The 6000-nt window shown below is 44.5% G+C and overlaps 1 protein-coding gene across 2 annotated transcripts in view; it reads left to right on the top strand.

Moving 5' to 3' along the window:
• The first annotated feature begins 2234 nt into the window (after positions 1 to 2234).
• BRINP2 (BMP/retinoic acid inducible neural specific 2) overlaps positions 2235 to 6000 on the top strand; it is a 361798-nt gene continuing 358032 nt past the window's right edge. The window contains exon 1 of one of the 2 annotated variants that reach the window (XM_056532001.1): positions 2235 to 3012. The gene's annotated coding sequence lies outside the window, so the exon portion shown is untranslated. Of the gene's footprint in view, positions 3165 to 6000 lie in introns of both variants that reach the window. The other variant, XM_056532002.1, reaches the window with a different exon arrangement.

Here is a 6000-nt window from a genome sequence, read left to right as displayed (position 1 = left end):
TGGAGGTCCATAGTTTGGAGACCACTGCCTTAGACCAGTGTTTCCCAACCTCCAGCTGTTGCAAGAACTCCCAGCATGCCCGGACAGCCACAGTTTGGAGACCACAGAAGCACCTTGAGACAATTGGAGGTCCACAGTTTAGAGACGACAGCCTTAGACCCAGGAATGAGTGGGCGCCACCATGAAAGCCTGAGGAGATGTACTAAGACATGGAGCCTGTGTTCTATACCTAAAGTTATCCGGGATTAGAAAAAAACAATGCTGCTTTCTCAAAGAAACAGTGCCACCATGGCCCTCAGTTTATGTGTGGTATTGCAACTCAGATCCATTGAATTGAATGGAGCTGAGTTGTAATACAGTGAAACTTCCTTAAGAAGACCACCTACGATTGTTTCCCAACCAGGATGCCTCCAACTGTTGGCTTTCCGGGCATGCTGGGATTTGTAGCAACAGCTGGAGGTCCACAGTTTGGAGACCACTGCCCTTAGACCAGCGTTTCTACAACAGAGTGCCTCCAGTTGTTGCAAAACAACAACTCTCAGCATGCCCTGCTGTTTTGCCACAGCTGGAGGTCCACAGTTTAGAGACCACTGCCTTAGACCATACAGTGTTTTCCAACCAGGATGCCTCCAGATGTGCAAAACTGCAACTCCCTGCAAGGCTGTCCGAGAATGCTGGGAGGTGTAGTTTAGAAACATCCGGCGGTCCACAGTTTGGAGACCACTGCCTTAGACCAGTGTTTCCTAACCAGGGTGCCTCCAGCTGTTGCAAAACTACAATTCCCAGCATGTCTGGACAGCCTTTGGCTGTCCGGGCATGCTGGGCGTTGTAGTTTCGCAACAGCTGGAGGTCTATAATTTTCAGACCACAGCCTTAGACCAGTGTTTCCCAATCAGGGTGCCTCCAGCTGTAACCAAAGACTGTCCGGGCATGCGGGGAGTCGTAGTTTTGCAACAGCTGGAGGCTCCCTGGTTGGGAAACACCACCTTAGACTACTCCTCCTGGAATCTTTTCTATTGGCTATTAAAAGGCATTGAATTAGGTCCACGTGCAAGGTGCCAGAATGCTGATTTACCACTCCGGCAATAACACTTTCTCCATGATAAGTACATCCTCAGCCCATTACCGACGCACAATCCGACGACAGCCCAATCCAGAAACATTACATGATGGGCAGTCTAATTATCCTAAAACGGAATGTTTACCATCGCAAAAAAAAAAAAAAAAAAGCGAGAAAAAGAAGGAATAGAGGAAAGAACTACATAATGGAAGCAGCTGTCTTAAACCCAAAGGAAATGCTTATTGTCTGTTCTTATTCCTCGCAGCTTAAGTACTTTTCCATATATAAAAAAAATAAAAATGACGCCAATTCAACAGCTAGAACGAAACGACTAATATTTTTGCATACTGTTAGGAAAGGCACTTACATACCGGGAGTTAAAGCAAATGTACTTTTTGTAGAAGAAGAAAATAAAAAATAAAAAGAAAGAAAAATTTGGCATCTTAAAGAACAGTAACGATCGGCAATGTAGGATTTGGGCACAACAACGCCTAATATCTCTATTGTGAGGAAGCGTGCCCATGCTAAATGTCCTTGGAAAGCAAAAAATGTGCACCTTCCCACCACCTCTGCATCTCCCAGTACAAGGTGTGGGAGGAAATCAACCGGGGGAATAAACACTTTATATTCTCCGTAACCGCGCAGGCAGACGGTGATCACAGATAACTCACTTCTTTTTGCATCAATATTTCATCCGAAAAGGGTATTACGGAAATAATTGTAATTCTACTTTACGGCCCCTGTCCCTCTTTTTTTTTTCTTCTTACCACTACAACCTGTGTCGAGCAAGAAATTGCTGCTCTGAATTGTTATTACATGATATACTATCTCCTGGGTGTCTTATTACATTAAGGATCAGGGATTGTAGAACAATTGGTTTCAAACTCAGCTACTTTAAGTGGAAATAAGAGACTTAATAGATTTGTAAATCCAGGCAGCTGCAAGCCCTAACTCCCCCCTGCTGCAATTCTCTATAAGATATTGTGTCGAGGATGATGCTGAAAGAGCGAGCAGCGAGAGGGTTAAAGCACGGAGCCTGAAGTCATCCAATGGAGTGTCACCCCAGGGACGGACGAAGCCAATGGCGGCGCGGCGGAGGCGTAGCTTTCGGTGCCATTGGCTGCGGTGGGACAGGCATGGAATGGGGGAAAAAGGATGGGAGAGAGTTTTCACACTGACTTGGTGCTGAACTGGTGCTTGTGAATCCTGCAGGTAACAACACACTTAGAAGCTGAGAAGAGAGAGAGAGAGAGAGGGACACACAAGGAAGAGAGGAGGAGAAAGAAGAAGAAAAAAGGATATAAAGAAAAGGAGACACAGAAGGTGGGAGGGATTGATCCATAAATATACAGAAGAATCTGCATCACATCAGTGACAGATCATCTCCATGGCAAGACAATGGGAAGCAGACAGACCTTGATAAAAAGCGAAGGAAAAGCAGGATGTGCACAGTGACCTTATAGAAGGATTTGCACGCTGTGCTCCATACATTCCACAGAATGATTGACATCTAGCCAGACACAGGACATGCTCAGCTGTAGACATCCATTCGTGAGCACACAGCTTATCGCCTTGCAGGGGGTGCAGGGGTGCTGGGAACATCATCCTCTGTCCCCAGGTGACTTTTTGACCCAGGGAACCTCCACGTTGGTCCCAAGGATTGATCTGACGCCTGTTTTGGGGATTTTTTTCCATGGACAAAGACGAAAGGCAAGTGGACTGATACGCAGCTAATCTGCAGTTGCCCAACTTTCAGTCTGGCAATTGGGAAAGTATAAGGAACCAAGGACCAGGCGTAAAGCCTCTCCTACCCACAGTGAGCTCCTACTGCTGGATCCCATTTTATATGATTTTTTTTTCTTACTGTGTGTGATCAAGGCTCAAGCTGTTCTGGACATTTGATTGGCAGTGCCAAGGTGGTGTGTGGGGCCCCCTTTGATATTGCCCTTTGGGTAAGCTATTCTTATTCTTCTACCAGATCAGACCTTGAATGCATTGAAATATGATATGAGATATAAGAGCTTTCATTGCTGGAAGTAAAGTGGACAGCTTCCAGTTGTAACCCAGATGATTGGCTGGAAGAATGCTCCATAGGAAGACCCAGGCATGTATATATTCATTATGTTTGTGCGCCACTGCATGGGTATTATCGATAGCAGGCTGAAGTCATCTTTGCAAAGGTATAGACTAGTCCTTGTCCCTAATAACCCTTGGGAATTTGTCGTCTGTACAACCCTATAGCTGGACCTTGAAGGGGTTAAACTTCTTTCCCTGCAATAATGCTGTAGGGCACCACTCCATTGACCTGTTCCTTGCTAAAGAGACCCACAAGGCATTGCTCCATTAATCACTTTATCTCCGGGTTTTATGTTGTCTCAGTGCACTGCAGAAAATCTAATAACCCTCTTGAATTGAGGTTGTGTTACCCCCCATAAGTGCTAGAGGGGCCAGCAGTGCGGAGTCTGCCTTCTATAGCTGCACAGGGGTGTTCTCAGACTTGGTGAAGATCCACCTCAAGCTCAGTTAGCTAGCAGGCCATAGGCACCAATGCAAGTCAGATTTTTACATCTAGGCAGGGCTAGAGATAGACGCTGTCTGCAGGCAAGGTAGCTGCACTTAGGAACATAATTGCATTTTGAATTGGTTCTTCAGGAGCTCAAGCATAGTACATAAAAAAGTGGTCCTTGTCATCAGTATTGCAAATATAACACACCACTCCCCAGTCACCCAACACCTTACTGTACGGAACTAGGGAATTGACAAACTCCAGAACCACCCCATGACAACCCAACTCCAAGTTGAGGCAATAAGTGAATAATTGTTATCGTTAATATAACCACTTAGCCAGCGCCATTACTCCAAGGAAGTTTTTTTTATCCCCCCCCCAGGCTGAAAAATTTCCAGTCTACTCTATAGTGCACAATGCAATTGGTCACCCCTCAGGAATGTCCATTGCTGTGAAGTATGAATAACGCTCTACATTTCCCAACCAGGGAGGAAGAAGGAAACACAACAGAATCCTTCTGAAAAGGTCTACAGAATATTTTTTGCACATATTTTGTCTAAACTAAAATTCTTCCTGGCTCAAGGTCCCTCAGGGCATTGCAGGCCATTCAAACTAAAAGGGATAAAAGAAAAGAAAAATAAAACAAGGAGAAAATAATTGAATGAACATTGAGATGAGTTAATGGTAGCTATGAATGGCAGACGATATAGAACCACAGCTGTGCTGTCACGCTCCTATAGGCAAATTAGAGTTTCCCTCATGCCCTCCGGCCCCATAACAGGTTGTTTATGGAAAATTATAAAAGCACCAGGGCCCACTTAAATGCCGCAGCTAAGTCCTGCTGTGAGGCTCGGGGCTGGCTGACATGGCTGGACGGGGGGGGGTAAAAGCAAAATACCGATATAAATATTCCTCACAACCTCCTTTTAATTTGCTATTGTCATTTCCTTTAAATCACTGGAAATGTATAAGGCAGCTGCAGTATCATCCGGCTGCTCCCGGTACACTACAGCCAGTGGTTTTGGAGTCTGGGCAGACTATTTCTTTTCATTATGCCACATTTTGCATGAGAACGATCACTTGCAGTCCTTCAGTCCTCGCAGCTGTCTGAGCTGTGGATGCTGACTCTGGAGGTGCAGTGTAGGCACAATCGGTGTTGCTCGCTTTTTTTTTTCTTCCTTGCGGTATTGATTGCATTAAAACAGTGATGTATTTGCTAGGCAAGAAAAGGGACAAAAAAAAAAAAAAAAAGCTCCATTTATCCAAAATCAAAAAGAGCTTGAATGTGAGATGCGGAGAAGTCACAGGTTTTCCTAGCAGCGGTTATTATACATGGCGTGTCATCTATGACTTGTGGACATGATTGATACTGGCCCGTATGGCTTTCACTAACCCTCACATTTCCAGTAAAGGGCTGAACTCAACTCTACGCCTATGACATAATACGCCAGATTCATTCTCAGTCTGTCTGAGAGGTTCTGTTCTCTAGTAAACATGCCATGAAAGCTAAGTGACAACTGTGGGTGAGAAATGCAAAACGTTCACTCTGAAGTTGTTGCTTTTTTTTTTTCTTTTTTTTTTGCCGGGGTGGAGAGTATTGAAGATCCCAGTTTGATTGACTGCGTTGGCTTCGATATAATAATAACAGTTATTAAAGTACCAGGTTTTCTCCCGGCCTGCTGGCACTGCCTACATTTCTAATGCCAAAGCAGCCTTCACCCTGTCATTACTAAGCAAGGAAAACAAACAGCAAACAAACTCCGGATTCTTAGGCTAGAAATATTTAAGACATTATTTTTGAGACCCAGACATCCTCTTTTTCTCCTTCTACACCTGCCGTGTTTGTGTTCTCAGTGTTTCCTGCAGTTCGGTAGCAGACTGCTTGCCTTGCCTGCCTCTAAAGTCTCCCAAATCTGCCTCTCCCATCCCACAGCGGACATTGTGGGTGCCCCTGCTCTTACTCTCACTGCACAACTCTCTCGTTCCCTCTGTGCTCTGACGTGCACCTCAAAGATGACAGAATTTGTCAATCGATTGTGTTGTGTGCCAAGAAGGAACGCCTCTCAATGCAAAGCAACCACTGTTCTTCATGCCAAGCTTACTACCCGTAGGCCAGGATGTAAACATCTGGTACCACTGGATAACCTTCTACGCTGACCCTTTGAGCTCAGTTCCCAATATACTATATATATATATATATATATATATATATATATATACTGGTCTCTCATGTTAAAGAGAATAGGTACATATATGACATACCAATCATGAGGATAGCCTCATATAGGTGATGAGGAACCTATCAGGTTCCAGTGAAGACAATTTAAGTAGACTTGAAGATATTGGGTTCTGTTTGGTAGATTCTGTCTTTTATTTGTGAGATACTATCCTACATTCTGGTAAGTTTGACCTGGACGAATGAAAGAAACCAACC

This window comes from Hyla sarda, chromosome 7 (assembly GCF_029499605.1).
Source record: "Hyla sarda isolate aHylSar1 chromosome 7, aHylSar1.hap1, whole genome shotgun sequence".
Lineage (NCBI taxonomy): Eukaryota > Metazoa > Chordata > Amphibia > Anura > Hylidae > Hyla > Hyla sarda.
Note: the sequence above shows the minus strand (reverse complement) of the source record. Positions and strands in the feature narration are given on the sequence as shown.